The 21,390-nt window shown below is 38.9% G+C and overlaps 1 protein-coding gene across 1 annotated transcript in view; it reads left to right on the top strand.

Annotated features, from left to right (window-relative positions):
- The window catches only part of FAM160A1 (family with sequence similarity 160 member A1), a 265,800-nt gene that overhangs the window by 91,094 nt on the left and 153,316 nt on the right, over window positions 1-21,390 (top strand). Inside the window, exon 4 of the mRNA XM_029940163.1 lies at window positions 10,823-10,947. The gene's annotated coding sequence lies outside the window, so the exon portion shown is untranslated. The remainder of the gene's footprint in view (window positions 1-10,822; window positions 10,948-21,390) is intronic.

Raw genomic sequence — 21,390 nt, 5'->3', positions numbered from 1 at the left:
ACAAGCCTTTTCCTTACCAGTTGGCTTTTAATGTGTGTTTGAGGTCATGATCTTTTTGGTATTGCTTTAATAGAGATAAAATTTACATAATATGAATGCCGTGAATATTTTTTGTGAAGAGAATTTAAGAGAGGTTAATTGACTAAACACTTGGTTCATTTATTTGAATTCATTGGCTGATAGGCCAGGCTGATATAAAGCCAGGTCCTTGCCTTTAAGGAGATCACAGCCTCCTAAGGGTATAAAAACATAAACAAATATTAATAGAGGCAGGTGCAAGGTGCCCTGTGGCTGCAAAAGATGTTTACTGTGCTTTGCTTTATGAGCCTGCCTCAGAAAACGGTGGAATCTTTTCGTCTTGCTCTGTTTTTTGTAGCAACTTGTCTCACTTTGTTGTCTTCGTGTTTTCTGTTAGGGATTTCATATTAAGGTTAGAATTTTGTCAGCTATTTCATGCTTCTGAACATTTCTTGCTTCTAAGATTCAAAGAAAGAAATGTGAGTGGTGATGCCCGATATTGCTCTCTTTGTAAGAATTGTAAAGCATGCATTTGCTGTAACTTGCTACAAAATTTGATATAAAGGAGATATTTTTGAATGTTGGAGTGTAAACAGATTCTGCCAAACTTATTTTTCCTGCAAGACTGCAGGCCAGTACACTCCAGATCTGTTTGCTTACTTAAGCCAGTCCTATATTATATATATATTTGCCTTTATTGTATGTTTCAGCCATATCTCCTCCCCAAACCCCAAGCCAAAAGAGTCTACTTCCTGTCTTCTTTGCTTTGAAGTTTCCTGAAACTTTAGATATCTTGTTCTTTTTTTTTTTTTAATTACTAAAAGCCCTTCCATGTCTGCAAATGGTAATAGCAGTGCCTTTTCCTTTTATACTGGTGAATGAGGGATTAAAGTGGGCAATACTTATAAAGATCTCCAGAATTCTTAGAGAAAGGACCAAATAAGATGAAGTAGCATTATGCAAGGTGAATAAATTATTTTCTTACATTAAGCTGAGTTTTATGAAATTAGTGAATTTTTCTCAATGTTAATCTCTCTCTCTTTTTTAATTTAATACTCTGGTTTCTCTTTTTATACTTAATGCTTTTTAGACTTCCTCACTTCCCTTTTCTAAGGCATTTTGAAGTGGCACAATTGTCATTTTTTTCTTTAATTTTATAAAGTATGGTATCTTTTAAAAATTACTTTAAAAATTCTTCCATGCCTCTTCCCTGGCCCATGAAATGTAAAAATTGACTTGAATAGACTTCACTTTAATAGTCTTATTTTATTAAAATCTTGCAACCTGTTGGTCAAGTGTTAGCATATAGTTTTCATAGCTAACTTTTAAACTGTAACCAGGCTTGTATTTTACCTTTCTCTCTGTGAACTGCTGAAAGGGCAGACTTATCTGGTTACACTTTCCAGTTTCACTGAAAGGTCTTTTTCCCCCTTTCACTCTCTTGACAATGGAGAAAGTCAAGGGGACAATCAGCAGCCTGGTTTAAGAGGGCGGAAACGTGTCCATTGCACTGGCATTTGCTTCCTCTGTGGTATGAAAGCTTGTACTTGTGGCCTACAGAGTGACGTCTGCAGAAATGTGAAGGACAGGCGTTTACGCTGGCCTTGACCGAGGTGAGAATTTGAGATGGGAGGTTTGGGCTCCATGGAGGAGGTGATTTGGAACTTGACCAGTCTGTCAATTTTGTTCCCTATCATTGAAGCTGGAGACTACGTGAAGGAGAGGTATAATTTCACAACTCATAATATAGCTCTCAAATCTTTTTCCTTTTGCCTGCTGTATTTTAAGCAGTTGAATACATTTTCCGTAAATTTTACTGCCTTCCATTTATCTTTGAATGGAAGCCAATGAGAGAAATATTTAGGAGGTTATGAGCAACAATAGAATGAACTGTTAGAAAATTCCTTTTGTGGCATTCCTCAAGTGTGTGCTGGTGGAAAAATTACTGTAATTTGATAGTGAAATGTTGGAAAATGATTTTATTTAGTATTTAGAAATAACATCAATGAGCTTTGCTTTTTAAATTCACAGGTTCAAAACATTTAGTTATGCCTCACTAGCTCAATCTTTGCTCATTATGGTTTACATTGATGGAATTAAATGTGACACATCGCAGTGTTGGGCCAGCCCCACAGTTCTAAAATACAGAATTTGATTAAATTCTGAAAAAAAAATTAAAGATACCATTTAATATCAGAAATGGAGATTAGGGAAATTTTGTTTTTACCCTAAAGTTGGTTCAGGAAAGTATCCCACTGATAGAAGAGGGAAAGAGCATGAAGAATACTCAACTGTAAATTGCCTTAAAACCAAAGAAGATTTTTAGACTTTGAAAGAGTGAATAATTTTTCAATACGACGTCCCTGGTATCTGTATTGGCCATAATGCAGCTAGTCTTGGGGGTCGGAGGGGGGTGCAGGTGGTGGGCACCTTCTAGTACCTGCACCTCCCCGTGCTATTAGCAAACACATGTTTAATGGTCTTCAGCCCTGAAGCAGCAAGTTTTACTTTCTGAGTATCCAAGGACATATGTGGATGAAGGTCAGAGCTTCTTGATGCTTGGAATTGTGTGAGGTTCATGGGTATTGAGTGAGTTGCCCTAATAAAATGCCCATAAAGTTTTTTAGGAATTCTCTGGAGGCCATCTTCTGATTCATGGGTTTATCTTGTGCAGGGACCATCTATACTTTTCCTGTGACTTTCAAAGGCATCAATAATTTGTGCTTCAGTGTTGATAAGATTGTATGAGCATTTTCTATGAGCTAAAACCACCTGTCACTTGTTTTGACGGTTAAAGGTAGGGAATTAAAAGTTAGACTTGGGTTTTTGTCTCCTCTTTGCCACTGTGTGATATGTTACATAATCTCTTTAAACTTCAGGTTTTGTGTCTGTAAAATGGGTATTGGTGGGGTATCTGGCTGGCTCTGTCAGTGGAGCATGTGACTCTTGATCTCGGGGTCATAAGTTCCAGCCTCACGCTGGGCAGAGACTACTTAAAAAATGGATATTCATTCAGTTCATTTGTTCATTCATTCTGTGAATGTTTCTATGTGTCAGGGCTGTTCTTGGTGCTGAGGAGTGAGCAGTGAGCAAAGCAGACAAAACCCCTGCTTTTGTGGAGTTTATATTCTACAAGGAGAAATGGGATATAAATTAATAAAAATTAAATATATTTTAGATGGTAACAGTTGCTACAAAGAAAAATAAAACAGGGTTGGGGTAGGATGACATGATTAGAAGGTGATTTCTTTTTGTTTTATGCGGGGTAAATGGGGGAGGGCTTTGTACTGAGGTGACTGGACAGCAGAGACCGACATGGAGAGAGGAATGAAATATGAAGGTGTCTGGAAATCCTGGGGAAGCAAGCCTGCACAGTCCCTGAGGTGAGAGCAAGTGTGGCCTGTTTGGGGAGCAGTGACTCGGGCCGGCACCGAGTGAGGGCCGGAGCAGCCGTGATGGCGGTACCCGCCTGTAGGGTTGCTTAGAAAATGGAGTGGAAAACACATTGAGTATGTATTTTACACACATTAAAAGAGTAGTATATCATAACACATGAGGATTGTTTTAGGCATACAAGAAGCATTCAGTGGTATGAAACCTATTAATGACATCCATTATCTTATTAAATATCAGTAGAAAACATCATATCATTTTTTAATGTTTATTTTTGAGAGAGAGTGGGGGGTGGGCAGGGACAGAGGGAGATACAGAATCTGAAGCAGGCTCCAGGCTCTGAGCTGTCAGCATGGAGCCTGAGGTGGGCCTTGAACCCATGAACCGGAAGATCATGTCCTGAGCTGAGGTTGGACACTTAACGGACTGTGCCACTGACGTGCCCCCAAATCACATCATTTTTATAGAAAAACCATCTGATAGAATTCAGTGTCAATTATCAATCTCAAAGAAACCCTCAAAATAGAGCAGGAAAATATCCTTAGCAAAATAACGTATGCCCATCTCATTTCCAAAACCATCTTAGTCTTAATAGGAAATTTGAGAACATCCCCATGGAAGTCAGGAACAAAATAGGAATGCCCATATTTTATTGTTGATTAATGGTCTTTCAGAATCAAAAGTCAGTGTAGTTGGATAAGAGAAAGAAAAGAAAATTATAAAGATACAAAAACTGGAAAGGTAGTAAATGAATATTATTTGCAAATAATAGGAATATATGACTAGAATACCTAAGAGAATCAAGTGAAAAACTAATTATAAAGATAATGTATAGGGGTGCCTGGGTGGCTCAATTAGTTAATTTTTGACTCTTGATTTTGGCTCAGGTCATGATCTTGCTGGTAGTGAATTTGGGCCCCACCTTGGACTCTGCTGACAGCATGGAGCCTGCTTGGGATTCAGTCTTTCTCTCTGTCTCTTTCTCTCTCTGTCTCTCCCTACCTCCTCTGTATGCATGTGCTTTCTCTCTCTCAAAATAAATAAACTTAAAAAAAGATAATATAAATATTATCCTTGTATATATATGTATATAAATGTGTCTGGATGCCAAGATAATATGTCCACATTTATTATAACTTCCATATATACCAACAATGACTAATTTGAAGATATAGTGGAAGAAAAGATCATTAGCATACAAAACTATAAAATACCTAAGAATAAACTTAAGAAATATGTATGATGTACATGAAGGCAGGCACTTAATGCTCCTGAGGGATGCAAAAAAGATATGAAAAGGCCTGTCATATTCTTGGATAAAAAGATGCTAATTCTCCTTAAATTCATTATGTGTGTTTGATGTAGTTCTGGTGAAAATAACAATAGGATTTTTTGTGTGGGGGTTATTAAACAGGCTTATTCTATGATCACATGGAAAAATAAATTCTCATACAAGGCTATGATAATTGAAACATTGGTATTACCAAATACCATATTTAGTCTATGATAAAGATGGCCTTTCAGATTAGATAGAGTAAGAAGCTCTGTTCAATAAATAGTCAGATAAGCAGGTAGCCTTCTGGGATGAAAAAGTTGTTTAGAACAGTACCTCAAATGTTAAGCCAAAAGCTATATAAGACAGAAATTTAAAAAAAAAAGTTTTAGAAGACAGCTTGAGGAAGCTATTTTATAATGTGGGAGTCCATAGGGCCTAAGTAAGACAGAGAACTGAGAAGCCACCAAAGAGATTGACCAACTTGATCCCACTACCACCCCCACCAAAAACCAAAAACAACAACAACAAACCCCCCCCAAAACAAAAAAACCCCACAAAAACCCCAAAAAACAAAACTAACTGAAAAAAAATCTGCATATGGAAAGTCAGAGAACAATAAAATTGGGGAAAATGTTTACTTTTCACATCAAAAAGTGGGACTGATGTCTCTAATAAAGAGATCCTGCAAACCCATAAGAAAAAGTCCAACTCAGTAGAAACATGGACAAAAGATACAAATAGTCTTTAGGAAGGGAAATAGCAGTGGCTTCTACACATGAGAAGATACTTAATCCATTTATTAAAAGAGACTTGTACGTGGCAACTATGCCAAAGTACCATTTATCTTCATTAAATGGGCAAAGATTTAAAAGGTTTATAATCTACACTGTAGGGGGTATGAATGCAAAACCATGGCCTCTTTAGTGGCTCATTTGGCAAAATCTATCATAGGAAGAATCTTGTAACCTTTGACGGGGAACTTGAGTTCTAGAAATTTATCACTAGATATGAATACATCCTCTGACATATACTGTATATACATATGTACTATGAGTGTATCTTACATGTTCATACATATTACCTGTAAGAGAAAATGATTTATGTACCAGATAATTATTGTAGGAGTGTTTATAATGGTTAAGGATTGGAAAAACTGAAATATTCATCCATGGCAACTGAATAAATACATTGTTACATCTATACACTAGAAAACCAGTGCAGTCATAAAAAATATCCATGGATCTCTTTACGTATTATTGTCTTGGAAAAATTGCCAGTGTATGTCTGATGAAAAATGCAAGGTACAGAACAGTTTATATAATACATTTATCTGTGTTAAAGTGTTTTCCTTGTTTATGAATAGATAGAGCCTCTGGAGAGTGTAATTTGAATATGAAGACACCCCTACCCCTTTTCAAAACAAATTGCACTTAGCACAGTGCTTTGCACTTAGCACTTATTACATGTTGGTGGTGGTTATTTGCATTATAATTACAGGATTCCTTTATCTCATGAGTTAATTTTTAACAATTGGGTCTGGAAGAGGGAGCCCATCTTGCTATAAATGCTGCTTAATGAGGGCCATATTCATGCTGTTCATCAAAAATGCTATATATGCTTCCTGAAGCATGTTTCTCGTAGGATGTCCGTACAGGCTCTGCAAACCAAAGATGTCAAATAAAATTGGGGTACATTGGATTAAAACTAAGCAGGCTTCTCTCTTGCAGGTTTTCTTAATACATATAATGTTCTTTGTGAATATTCAAGAGAGATATTCAGAATGCAGTGTTTTAAATTTATTTGAATGCAGAACTTTAAAACAATAATGGTTACTACTTTTTTTCTTTAAAAAACATCTATTGAGTAGATGTCACATTAGAAAATAGCACTTTAATACTTAGATTTTGTTCACCTTCATTATTCATTTTAATAAATGTGTAGTTTTATTTCTAAGATGTCTGTCATCTCTCTCTGCCTGCTTTTTTCCTCTGTGATATGCTACAACTCATTAATTTGTTTCTTGGTTGATGCCTTCCCAAAGTCCTCCAGATTACACTGGGTTTCCTGGGTAAATAAGAGACTCTATAAAAGTAATGCAAAATCTCAGGGTTTGATTGAATGGAAATTGAAGATTGAAGCTTCATTTGTTTCAACTTTTCCCAAAGCTTTAAAAGTTTTGTGTTTCAGGGGGAGGAATAAAATCAACATAATGGGTAGATGGTTGAAGAATTGTGAGTTTAATTTGGAGAAGATGGCATCACTGTGGGTCAGAAGATAGGGGTTCTCTGTCTTCCCCATTTACCAGATATTTAATCTTGAATAGGTCACTTAGCCTCTTGTGCTTCATTTTTATCACCTGTAAAATTCAGAGATTGGGTTTAGTTCCATCCATTTTAAGGCAGAGTTATTATTAATATGCTTAATGGAATCAGTGAAGATTGTAGGACTATGTAGAATATATTTTGTTCTACCCTACCATTTCCACGTGTGAATATAGTCTATCTCAGGTCAACTCTTTTGAAGAATGAAATTATTCACTAATTAGCTCATAGTCAATTGCATGTATTTGAATGAACTTGTTGAACTTTTTGAGACTTCTGTTTTGATTGATTGATTTAATTACCCTCCAGGAAAGCACTTGATTATAGCACAGGTCAATTAATATAGTGCTGCAGATAAATCCACACCTCCCGTGTAAACCCTCTGCATCTGTTTTACTGATTATAGGGGGAAGTCCATGATGTGGATATTAATTATCCTCCCACCCACCCCTGTCCCCTGTTCATTTGGTGATTTTGCTCTGCTTTTGTGTGCTCCTGCCTGCTGACAGATTTCTGAACTCAGCACAGCAGAGGTCTAAATTCACTGAATTTATGCCATCAAGCAATGAGATTGAAATTTTGTTCCTCTGTTGAAATTAGGGATGTGACCCAGCTATTACACAGAAGAATGTGAGCCTGAATTTGATTTTATTATGTGGAGGTAGAGTGTTTTGTTAGAAGGAGAGCACTTGCCTGAGCAGAGATCTGAGTGTGACTGAATGGTTAAGTGTCCCCCCCTCCCCCAGCCACTTTTAGCAGGAGAAATATTTTGTTTTTAAATGAAATGACAACCAAGAGAATTACCAAGACCCAGTGAATTTTTCTGAGAGTCCTTTCGATTTACTTGAGTTCTGTTTAACCTTGCTTTCCATGTCATTCTGTGCATTACTGTCAAAGGGCTCGGCTTCCTTTGAAGTTCCAAAGTGTTGCTGCTGGCGGAATCACGATGGTAAAATAGAAGTGGTTCTCAGTAAAGCCCTTACTGATACACAACGATGCCTTTTTACTTAAGTAAAAGCATATGTGTGTGAGTGCCTAAAAACGTATAGAGTGTAAGGGGGAGATATATGATATATGATAATGGACACCAAGATGGGAGAAGTATTTCTCATGAATTAGAGATGCCCTTTCATAATTCAAGAGTCACAGAATGAAGAAAGGCTTGAAATCACCTGAAAAGCATCTGGAAGCAATCTGTAATTTTTAAGAGGCAGTAGAAGAGCCTGTATCTCTCCAGTACATAATGATAAAACTGTTCATGTGGGATTATGGAAAAAGTAGCATTCTGTTCCCTTGTAAAACCTCTTGCGATTAAATGCCCGGAGATTTGATTATGAATTACTGCACTGTCCCAGATGCTTAATAAATGATTAATTGATTAGAGTGAAGAAGGGAGATTTGAAGGTACTGAAGATATTTTGGTATTTTTAAGCAAGAAACATTCGACTGAATAAATTTGATTATCAAATTGGCCTTATTCAACTGACTTATGAATTGGGCAGCCTTCTGCCTAGCAACAGAAAGGAGCTTTACAGAGCTGTAGAAGAGGAAAGGGTTTTAAAGGCAGAAAGGGGGCAGAAAATGGCAATTACTAGCAAAGAGTGGGTTGTTTCAGGCAAGGCTGTCACCCTAAGGGAGATGGAAGGGGGTGTATTAGGTAGATTATCTCACTAGTGCTGTTCAGCTAATTCCATGTTCGTTGGTTAAAGGTTACCCTCCTGGGGGAGATGCTGAGGGGATGGAAATGCAATTAGATTAGGTATTAAGTCTTGGTTTGCTGATGTGGGGTTTAGCACAAGTGCCTCCATTTGGAGCCTTCTGTCTCCTTTTTAATGAAATGAATAATTTATTTACGTGTAATATGTTACCTTTTATTTTCCATGCCTCATACTCTTCTTGTCTCTGGGCACCACCACTACTGTGCCCAGTTTTGAGATTTTAGGTCACACTGAGGTCTCCCTTTCCCCTCCCCATTTTTTTGCTTTTGTGAAATATTTGTTACAAAAAAAGGTATTAACATTCCAAGCCTTTGAGGTGTCAGTAGATCAAACACATACACAAAACCTCTGACAGTGACTTCTAGGAAACCAGCTTTTAATATATTGGACTGTTGCAGAAAAATTATTGCATTAACGAGTGGCTCACCCTTGTTACACACAGATTTTGGAGTTGTATTTGTTGTACTAGACTCTTGAATTGCTCACTTTAACCTTAGTTGGGAGAATATTCTACCCAATACTTAGAACTATATCGGAACAAATTGCATCTCATTTCTTGCTTTTGCATATGCAGTTGTGATCATATGTAATTACAATATTGCACTGTGCTTTTTCTTCATACGATAAATGGCATTTTCCATTTTATTATGAACTCAAAGTTTTTTGATGGCTGACAAAATTATAGGTAAGTAAATCTTACACAACATAATGTACTTAACTCCTCCCCTGTTATTGGGCATTTAAATGGTTTTCGTGGTTTAAATTTAAGTGTGTGTGTGTATGCACATACACATATATGTATATATATAATTTCATTTTATTTTAATTCCAGTGTAGTTAACATACAGTGTAATAGTTTTAGGTACAATATAGTGAGTCAGCACTTCCAAACCTCACCCTGTGCTCATCACCACAAGTGCACTCCTTAATTCCCATCCCCTGTTTAACCCATCCCCTCACTCACACCCCCTCTGGTTTGTTCTCTGTAGTGAAGGGCCAGATTTAAGTATAGCATGTATTGTTTTCTTACAAGATGCTCTTACCTGGACATTTGTCTAGCTTCCACCTATTTTGGTCTTGAACAGTGGCTTCTCATGATTTTGTTTAGCATTTGCATTAGCTTCTGCCTCTTGTACTCTGTGTTTGAGGCTCGTGGTTTTGCTTTGCTCACATTGTATTTCTCTCAGTAGAATACTTTCCCAGTGTTCCTCTGACTCCTGTATTTCTGGATGCACAGTAAGGACTAAGCCAACCATTTGTGTTGTGAAACTTAGGTTCCCAGTTAGGCCTGATGAGAGGAGATATGTGTGAAAGACCAAAGTAAATGTTGCTTGTGGGCTGGCAAAAAAACTGGAACTTTCAATTGTCAAAGCCAGGGTAGGGTAGAGGCACCAGGGAATATTTTGGGAGTAGTGCACACTTTTAAAAAGTTGATTGTGAAAGTCATTTGTGGCTCTGCCTTTACTATTCTGATTGTGTTGTCATTATCTTGATATGGGGCTTCTGATACATGTGTATGGATTTATTTAGTTTTATGTTTTTTTCCTATTCTGAAAGAAGTATATAGTTACCTAATATCTCTTAGAAATGGAGGAATCCTCTACTTTCTGCTACCCAGCGGGAGTCTTTCATTTTTTTTTAATTTTTTTATTTTTGAGAGAGAGAGAGAGAGAGAGAGAGAGAGAGAGAGAGAGAGAGAGACAGCACGAGCAGGGGAGGGTCAGAGAGAGAGGGAGACACAGAATCCGAAGCAGGCTCCAGGCTCTGAGCTGTCAGCACAGAGCCTGATGCCGGGCTTGAAGCCACGAACTGTGAGATCATGACCTGAGCCGAAGCTGGATGCTTAACCAACTAAGCCACCCAGGCGCCCTGAGTCGTTTTTGGCTAACAGTCAGATGTTTAAGTAAAAATTTACTTTTTGCTTATAATTTTCTGTTTGATAAAGAGAATTCAGATTCTGTGTCTCCGATCTGAGGAGAACCCACTCAGTGCACCACAAATGGTGGGGAGAGGGAGCAGAGAAAAACTAGAGCGTCTTAGGCTGGATTTTTCCAGTTTATTTATGATCGTGGAATATTTTTAATTCCTTTCTATAGATTTCCAAAGTCGTCTTTTGGGAGTTTCCAACAGTACCAAGTTTGGAGAAGTCTTTTCTGCCCCTCTGATAGTGTGAATGAGCAAATACAGCCCAGCACTAGGCTGCCGAAGAGAGCTGTCGCAGGTAATGTATTCTCGTGACTTTTAATAGGAGTTTAGTACTGTTCAGTAACAGGGTTTAAAACAAACCTAATTGAACTTACACATCCCAAGTGAACATTATCTTGTTCAAAACAGTTTGAGAAAGCTATTTTATACTCAAAACAGTACAATTGATTTATGTGGTTTTTGGATCTGCATTGTGATCCTCTTGTAGCATTTTAAAAAATATTTTTAATATTTATTCATTTTTTTGAGAGGCAGAGACAGAGCATGAGAGGGGGAAGGGCAGAGACAGAGGGAGACACAGAATCTGAAGCAGGCTCCAGGCTCTGAGCTAGCTGTCAGCACAGAGCCTGACGTGGGGCTCAAACCCACGAACGTGAGATCTGACCTGAGCTGACGTTGGAGGCTTAACCGACTGAGCCACCCAGGCGCCCCTATTATGATGTTATTTTCATTACCATGTACATTCTTTAGTAATCATTCCTATAAATTTAATATTTTGGGTAATGTAAGCCTAGATATAAAGTGTGTTATTTTTTTAGACATTTTCAGATTTACAGATTATACCTTTACTTTAAAAGATATGTGCAATATTACAGCGTTCTGTGCATGTTAATATCAAGAGATGAATGTCAAATAAAAATGGTGACTGTAGATTTCTAAGTAAAGGGTATTATCTTGAAATGCTGGTTTCCTTTTTTAAATATATATATATTTTTTAACGTTTATTTTTGAGAGAGAGAGACAAAGCGTGAGTGGGAGAGGGACAAAATAATGTTTATTTTTGAGAGAGAGCAAGAGAGCAAGTGCATGAGCTGAGGAGGGGCAGAGAGAGGGGTAGACTCAGAATCCGAAGCAGGCTCCAGGCTCTGAGCTGTCAGCACAGAGCCCTACATGGGGTTCAAACTCAGAGACTGCGAAAACGTGACCTGAGCAGAAGTCAGGCACTTAACTGTCTGAGTCACCCAGGTGCTCCTTCAGATGCCTGTTCCTTAAAATATTTAGTTTATTGATATGAAACATTCCCTTAAGTTTATACTTGAGAATTGTGTTAAAATGCACAACATAAAATTTACCCTTTAACTCTTTTTAAGTGTATAGTTCAGTGTTGTTGAGTATATTCATGTTGTCATGCAACCAATCTCCAGAATGTTTTCTTCTTGCAAAACTGAAACCTTACCTATTAAGCAGTAGCTCCCCATTTCCTCCTGTCCCTCAGCCCCTGGCGGCCACCATTCGACTTTCTATCTCTATGAATTTAACTATTCTAGATACCTCATATACGTGGAATTGTACGGTATCTGTCTTTTTGTTACTCTCTTGTTTCACACAGAATAACATTTGTCCATATTGTACCATGTGTCCGAATTTCCTTACTTTTTAAGGCTGGATAACATTCGACCGCATTTTTGTTTATCCGTTCATCAACTGATGGACTTTTGGGGTCACTTCAACTTTTTGGCTGTTGCAAATACTGCTGCTGTCTACGTGGTGTATAAATACGTTTGTGTCCCTGTGTTCAGTTATCTTGGCTGTATGTACCTAAAGGTGGAATTGCTAGATCAAATGGTAATTCCATTTTTGATTTTTTGAAGCGCTGTTTTCCGTAGTAGGGGTGTCATTTTACATCCCCATCAGTGGTACCTAAGAGCTCTTCTCATCTTCACCAACACTGGGTTTTGTTTTGATTTTTAATAGCAGCCTTTCTGATGGATGTGAGTCGGTATCTTGTGGTTTTGATTTGCATTTCCCTAATGATTAGTGATGGTAAATACCTTTTCATATGTTTGTTTGCCCTATGTGTACCTTTTTATGAGAAATGTTTAGCCAAGTCCTTGTCCATTCTTTTCTTTTTAAAAATTTTTAATGTTTATTTTTGAGAGAGAGAGAGAGAGCGAGAGTGAGAGAGCAAGCGCGTATGAGCTGAGGGGCAGAGAGAGAGGGAGACACAGAATCTGAAGCAGGCTCCAGGGTCTGAGCTGTCAGCACAGAGCCCGACGGGAGGCTCGAACTCACGAACTGTGGGATCATGACCTGGGCAGAAGTTGGCCGCTTAACTGACTGAGCCACCCAGGCTCCCCTTGTCCTTTTGTCCATCTTTAATTGGGTCATTTGTCATTTAGTTTTGAGTTGTAGATTTTTTTATACTATATTCTGATATTAATCCTTTATCAGAAGTATGGCTTGCACATATTTTCTCCCATTCTGTGGGTTGCCTTTTTAGTCTGTTTATTGTGCCTTTGATACAAAAAAGTTTCTAATTTTTATGTAGTTCAGTATGTCTATCTTGTTGCCTGTGCAAATCAAGGTCATGAAGCTTTCCCCTTATGTTTTCTTCTAAGAGTTTTTTAGTTTTAGCCCTTATTTTAGGTCTTTGATCCATTTTGAGGTAATTTTTGTATATGGTGTAAAGTAAGGTCCAACTTCATTCTTTTGTGTATGGGTATCTGGTTTTCCCAACACTGTTTGCTGAAGTGAGTTTATACTTTTAAAGACAGTTTAAGATAAAGAAAAGCAGAAAATCATAAATGGCTATGTTGTATCTATGTAGGAATTCCCAGAAACGCCTCTGTTTGTCAGACTATTTCAGAAACAAAAAAGTGTTGCATAAATGTGAAGCCCACTTTAGACTAAGGTTTAATAAATGTAGGTTGGTGTAAAGCCTGTGTTTAAGTTTTAAGTTTGTTAAGTGGGAAGTGACTTCTTGTATTTGGGTTTTGATCATGGTAAACTCTGAGTTTTGTTTTTTAGGTACGGGTGTGTGTGTGCATATGAGGCCCGTTACACGGCTCTTCCCAGTTAACTCTGGCCCAGGAAGGATCCTCTAATGTTTTAGGGAGCTTTAGTTCCAAGATCATAAACAGAATCTACCTTTTCATGATAAAGAATAGCCAGTAATGAATTTTGGGGAAAACCTTTAGCCAGCTCAAACATTCACCTGTCTGTGTAGCAGAAGTTCTTTGGAACCTGTTTTTGCCTCCTAGCTGTGAAAAGCAGGGTGTATGTGTGTGTCGACAGAATGATATTTACACTGGTTTTGAAAAGGTCAGACATCGGATATTGTACCCTTAGAAGTAAGGTTATTTTTGGGATGGGAGGAGGGTACTGGGCACCGAGTGGGAAGAATATAATAGCAAATATATGTAACTGAGGGGACTGCCTGGGCAGAAGATAGAGGGAGCAGCTTAGGTGGGTGTAGGAGTGACATGGATAATGAAAGGATTGCACACTTAGGTGCATTACTTTCCTCCGAGGAAATGGTAGCAGACACTAAAGGGAGCACAGCAAGTACCGCAAATGGAAGTGGGTTTGAAAGGAGCTGGAGACAGTATGATATAAAACGTGTGTGATAGTCCTGAGGAGATGCTGTCAGTGGAATTCGTCTGTTAGGGGTTTTGTCCTCAGAACAGGGAGACAAATAGCAGGTAGGCAGAAGCAATTACTGATACTCTGAGCTGTTGCGAGAATTACATATTTGAATGTGGTGTTTCAGGGTTAAGACTTGTCCACAAGAGAGAAGAGCAGCAGTTAGAGCAGCACTAGAATGCTGTCTTTTGGACGTAAAACCGCATGTCTGAGTCATTGGGGTGGTGAGTGGCTCCATGGCTTTGTGTGGGATCAGTGGGGAACCATTTTCAAAAGTGGTTTTGAATAACAAATCTAGCCTCAAAGCTGGACTAGATTTTTCTGAGTAAATGATGGCGACGGAGCAGAAGGCGATGACCGGCTGCAAACACCAACCCCCCCAGGTGGGGTGTGTGTGATATCCTCAGTCACTCCCGGCTGCCCAAGAACAAAAGAAAGTGGAAAACAAAGGGTTAACTGATACGCGATCACAGTCCTGTAGGACTGGAGTCTCCATCAGTTTACACTGAAAACTGGGCGATCTTATCGACAGCCTAATCTCCAGAAACTGATAGGCTCAGTTTCCTGGAGCCCCACCATCACCCTCCCCTCCATAGTATGTGAGGAGCAAAGGCAAGAAGGAAATGGCAAGTAAAATTAAATTTCTTTATAACCTGCAGTCCATTGACAAATACTTGAGGCAAAGAATTCACCACCCCAGTGCAGCTCTTTCTACCCACGGGTCCGGTCTCATGCTTTAATAAAATCACCTTTTTGCACCAAAGAATCCTTTCTTGCTTGTCAGCTCTGGACCTCCACCACTCCCAAACCCCATCTAATAACATAAAGAGATACCTAAAATGACTTCGTACAGTCAAATAATCAAACCAGCTACTTAGTGCTGTCATTCTGAAATTTGTTCATTCTGCACATATCTTTTCATAATTTGTAGATTTAAAAATCACAGTCTATCTTTAAATTGTTTTGTGAAACTTGTCCTTTTATTTATTCAGTTATTTTTGTTTCTTCGCAGGTTCCACGACCCTTGTAATTTCATTCTAGTTTAGTTTGGATCTTTTCCAGCTCTTTATGTTTCTTCCAGTTTAGCAGAACGACTTAGAATGAATGTATGTAATTTATGTTTGGTCATGTTTTCTATTTCATTTTCAACAACGTTCCTAAAACACATTGCTTTTTCTTGGTCATTAGGGTACAGCACTGCCCTGAATTGATATATTCGGAGAAAAGCCTAATGGCTCTGTGCAGCCCAGAGGTTGTCAAAGTGTGGTCCCCAGATGAACAGCATCAGTTTCACCTAGACGCTTGTTTGAAGTGTAAATTCTTGGGGTGCCTGGATGGCTCAGTTGGTTAAGTGTCCAATTTCAGCTCAGGTCATGATCTCGTGGTTCATGAGTTTGAGCCCTGTGTTGGGCTCTGTGCTGACAGCTCAGAGCCAGGAGCCTGCCTGAGATTCTGTGACTTCCTCTCTCCGCTCCTCCTCTGCTCACAGTCTGTTTCTTTCTCTCTCAAAAATAAATAAACATTAAAAAAAATTAAAAAAAAATGTAAATTCTTGAGTTGAATCAGAAACTCTGATGATAGAGTTCAGATAGTTGTATTTAGCAAGACCTCCAGATGATTCTGATGCATATTAAAGTTTGAGAATTGTTCCAGTCACTCCTATTAGCTATGTGCTATTGTCCAAGTCATTCGTATTCTTTAGCTCTTGGTTTCCTGATCAGATAAATCAAAGGTTCTCAAATATTAGTGTGCACATGAAGTATCTAGTGAGCTTATTTTAAAAATTTCAGAAAGTTTTTTCTAACCTTATACCCTGAGATTCTGATTCAGTAGGTCTTAGATGACTCCGCTGTCTGTTTCAGCAAGTTTGAATATTTATGATCTGCACCAGTGGATAGACATGAGTTTCCTTCAATTTCTAGAGTAATATGATTTAAAATGGCTTTTTGGGGGGTACAGTAATTGAAAGCTTGGGGGCCAGAACTTTATTTGCAAAGTGCATTTTGGATTATTTTTCACTGAAATCAATATGTTCTGATTTTGAAAAAATCAGAATCTTACCTTGAAAAATCTTGTTTTTTCTTGACTACTTAGATTACTGTATGAGATTTTTCTGAGGCTAATCCTCATTGATAAGGTAGTCTGCTCACTTAAAAGAGCTTTCTGACTCTTGTAAACTTGGAGATTTTATTATGTGGTTCTTTAGGTAATTTATAAAAATAAACCCTGGCTCTTAGGGAATACTGCTTTTTACTGAGGTCTTTTTGCCCTTACCCTTTATGCATAACCTTGGAGTTGTTCCCTATGTGTGATATGTTTTCCTCATCCCACTTTGGAAGGAGTTGAGATCAAGCCTCCTTGATATGTGGCATTTTGGCATGTGGGTTACTTTGAGCTGAATTCAAGGTCCGAAAGACTCAGAAAGAGCTTTCCCCTCCCTCCCTCCTTGGTGCCTAAAAGAATGCACATAGAGGGCTTGGTCCAGGAAGAGAACTGTCACCACAGATAACTGCAAGGAATACAGTCTGGGTGTGGTAAGCCGGGGAAAGGCCTGGAAATCAGCTTCCTCTCTGTGTCTCATCGTCTCTGCATGGCATGGAAGATGGTTGTTTACCAAACATTCGCTCTTCCCACCTTTTGTAAATTGTCTTTCTCTTCTTGGAAGTCTCACACCCCTACCTCCTCTTCTCCTTAGCTCAGGATGGCATCTAAGCCTCAACTGCCCAACTGCCTGTGGGTCATATTTTTATAGGCCTCCTGAATGTATGTAATGCAGTTTTTCTCCTGTTAATCTGTCTTTTCTCAATTCAATTAGTAGACAGCCAGAAGAACCTAGAGAGGTAGGGGAAAAATTTCTGCTTCCCTTTCATGTCATTCATATTTTTGTTTCTTTAATTTTTATGGTACAACCTTATTAGATATATTTTTTGAGTCTCCTTCTTAGCGGCTGCTCCTTCTCAGTCTTTTATTCCTTTATCTATCCCTTGAATGTCAGAGTTCTCCAGAAGCTTCTTTCCTCCACATCTCACCCACGTGCTCTCCCCTCAGGGCCCACTTCTGCATGTCTGCCAGGCCTTGCTCAAATGTCCCCTTAACACCACCCTTTCTGACGTAGCACCTGACTCTCCGCACTCCCCTCTGAGCTTTAGTCCCATATCGTCAGCTGCCTACTGGGATGTCCCACAAGCAGATTAAGTTAAAATATCCAAAATGGAGCTCTTCTTTCTACTCCCCTTGCCTTGGTGAATGGCATCACCATCACCCTTTATGTAGCCAACATTTATCCAGCATTTCCTGTGTACCAGGGATTGTGCTAAGGACTTTCATGTAAGTCTCACACAATGCTTTGTGGTAGACTCTGTTGTTGTTCCCATCCTACAGATGGAGAAACTGAAGTATGTGGCACTTAAGTAACTTTGCTAAGGTCACAACTGCTAATTGGTGCAAATGGACTCCCAGAGGCTGTAGTCTTAATCACTGTGCTCTGCTGTGTTCCTCTCTCAGTAGCCCAGCCAGATGTCTGGGATCACCCTTTCCTTCACCCTCTTTCCTTTTGCATGTCTGCTCAGTCCTCTTGAGCACACCTACTAAATGTCTCTCAGAAGCATAATCTGCTTCTCTCTCTCTTTTTTAAGTTTATGTATTTTGAGAGAGAGAGAGAGAGAGCATGTGCTTGTGCGTAAACAGGGGAGGGGCAGACGGAGAGGGAGAGAAAGACTCCCAAGCAGGCTCACACTGTCAGCACGGATCTGGATGTGGAACCTGAACTCACGAACCCTGAGATCGTGACCTGAGCCAAAAATCAAGAGTCAGACACTTAACCAACTGAGCCACGCAGGTGTCCCTCTCTGCTTTCTATTGTAAATATTCTGATCTAGGCCTTGGTCATTACTCACCCATGTTATTATAACCTGTGTCCTCTTTCCATCCATTTCTTTATCTTATGGCCAGGGTGTTTTTCTTCCTCGTAGTAAATCTGATTATGACACTTTTCTGCACTCACCAGCCGAACCCATCCGCAATCAGACAACTAGTGTTGGGTGAATCCTCGATTATTCCATTTATCTGTTGAGCAAGCCCCACGGTTCTGAGGAAAGGATGTTTGAGGCATTTGAAGAATCTTACCCTAAGGCAGGAAGCTGGAAGGGATTGGGTACCTGCACCTTGGTGGTACCTGACATTTCGAGAGTTACAAAATAAAAGATAAATGCTACCTCTGTTTTTGCCTCTTTTGGCCCTTAATTTCTATTTAGAGCAATAAAAGAACAAAAAAGTCAGAGTCAAGTCTGCCGAGAGGGCATCTGTCCTTTTGGCAGCTCCTGGGGAGAGTGCCGTCCCCACTCGCACTCCAGTTCTGTGCTCCGGCAAAGCAGGCCACACTGCCTGCAGTAGTCATCGTCCCTCTTTTTCCTCCGGGTCTGTGCATATGCTCTTCCCTCCACCTGGAATACTCCTCCCTCTCTGTCCCTTTGCCTGGTAACACTAACATTTCTATTTTCAGGTCTCAACTTCAATTTCAGATCACCTGGAAAGTCACCTCTGATCCCATTTACCTTTCAATAGTTTGGGGTAAATGCTTTTTCTTATCTGCTACTGTAGCATGCCATTCTTTCTGTACCATTTGATTTATCAATTAAAATTTTTTTATTTTGAGAGAGAGAGTAAGCTGGGGCGGGGAGGTGTTGCAGAGAGATAGGGAAAGAGAAACTCAAGCAGGCTTCATTCCCAGCTGGGAGCCTGACATGGGGCTTGATCCCACAACCATGAGATCATGACCTAAGCTGAAATCAAGCATCAGAGGCTTAACTGACTGAGCCACCCAGGTGGCCATATCAAATTGTTTTTTAATTGTCTGTTCAGTTTTTCTTTTAGTCTGGAAGCTACATTATTGCTGTTTCCACTGCCCAGAGTAGCTATTGATTGTATGGAAAATGAGTATTTAAATGAGCTAATTAACTCCTGCCCATTCCAGCTGTTGCTTACCTTTTTAAAAATAACTCTAGAAGTTGATATATCGGTTAGGGTTAGGTTCACCCATAAGTAACTACCAGAATGAATGGCTCAAACAAATTAGGGGGTTATTTTTCTTCCACATAAAAGGAGTCTGGCACTAGGCTATCCAGGCTTAGTGTGGTAGTTTCTTGATTATCAGGGACCTAGGTCCTTCTGTCTTTCTGCTTCACTGTCTTGAGTGTGATCCTTACCCTATGTTCCCATCTCAGGATGAATGTCAGAAGTCTACCTCAGGTGTAGGTCCTCGTTCTAGGAAAGAAGGGAGAGTCAAAATGCAAAAGGGAGCTTGCCAGCAGTCTGTTTCTTCTGTCCACCTCTTTCAGGGGCTTTCCTGAGAGGCCTTCCATGGATTTCCTCTTACCCTCATTGGTCAGATGGTATCACAGTACCATCTCTGGCTGCAGGGGGGCCAGGAGATCTCTCTCTCTCTTTTTAAAATGTTTATTTATTTTAGAGAGAGAGAGAGACAGAGTGTAAGTGGGGGATGGGCAGAGAGAGAGGGAGACAAAGACTCTGAAGCAGGCTCCAGGCTCTGAGCTGTCAGCACAGAGCCCCACACAGGGTTTGAACTCATGAACTGTGAGATCATGGCCTGAGCCAAAGTCGGACGCTCAACCAACTGAGCCACCCAGGCGCTCCCAGGAGATCTGTTTTTTGTCTTACGTCTTGGCTGCTTGTTACAAAATTGGTATTATGTTAATAAAGGAGAGAATTAGCAATCTTTTCAGATATTTTATGATTTTCATTCACAGGCATATAAAAAAGTCAAAATGACTACTTTTATGAAACCGTTATTTTTTTCTGGATATTTGCATGTAGTGATTTGAGGGTATACCTTCTTAAAGTTTCATTGAGATGTGCCCCGATCTTCTGGTGGGAGTATAAATTGCTAGAACATTTAGTAAAATATTTGGCAAGAGATAAGAAGGAATTTCTATCAATCACTCTCTTTACTTTTCTATAAAGCTAAAATCTAAATTCTATAAATTGGCTTATTTTGAGAATGTAATGACTTGGGAAAATGGATATAATATTAAAGGGAAAGAGCAGGAATCAAGATTTGATCCCAAGTCCTTAAATTCTTTTTTTTTTTAAATGCGATTTTAACCGTTATCCTTCATTCCACTATAAATACATTTGATCCTTCTCTTATTATTGAATGCAACGTGTTCTAGGTTTTCACTATTAGAAATATTCTTTCATGAAAGACTTAGTATGTTTGTTTATAATTTAATTTAGATTTTGGTGTTTTTTGGTAGATTTGTAGGAGAATGAACAGAAGAGATTAAAGACCTGGATCCCTTATTTGTGGATTTCTGTTGTCAGTTCTTTGGCCAGAGGCGCGCACACATCTTATACTTCTGATTTTGTAAAATTTATGAAATTTCTAGAAAGTATAGAAAAAAGACTAGAAAGAAAGGTACTAGAGCTTTAACGGACTATAGAAATGATCCCTGAAAGGATAGTCTTACTAGAGCTTTAAAAATAGTATATCTCTTGTGCTTTGAGTGATTTTTACTGTTCTTATATTTTCTATATATTCTTTGTTGGCGATGACTATTGCTTTTTATGATTCAAAAAAGGAAGACAGTTGAAAATAAAGAATATGCCTTCTGTTTTGATGATCAATTGCTGCTTTGCTCTTCAGGGTCTTAGCATCAAAGGTAAGGTTGAATGTTTGTTGATGTTTTAATCAAAGAAGAATAAGCAATGGCTGATGTATCCTAGAGGGTTTAGAATTTACATATTAGACATGTTTTCCTGAATTGGTTGAGAGATCCTTTCTCTCGTTTGCCTAGTATAATTCAACCTAACCTAATGGAAACTAGAAAGTTGAAATAACAGAAGTTGCTGGGTCTTTTTATTTTCCCCAGTGGCATTTGTCATAGTTGTTAAAAAAAAAAAAAGGCAGCCCCAAACTTAAATTCTCATATTCAGTAGCTGGATTGGAATATCACCTCTATGTAGTTCTAGGGTCATTTTTAACTAAGTCATCATTTCCAGGGCAACTCTATTAATATATATTTGTTTCTAGAGGCCAAAAAAAAATGAGAGGATCATGGAGTGTATAGGTTCATGTGAG

This window comes from Suricata suricatta, chromosome 1, assembly GCF_006229205.1.
Source record: "Suricata suricatta isolate VVHF042 chromosome 1, meerkat_22Aug2017_6uvM2_HiC, whole genome shotgun sequence".
Lineage (NCBI taxonomy): Eukaryota > Metazoa > Chordata > Mammalia > Carnivora > Herpestidae > Suricata > Suricata suricatta.
The sequence above is the reverse complement of the archived record's forward strand: the minus strand, read 5'-3'. Positions and strand labels throughout refer to the sequence as shown.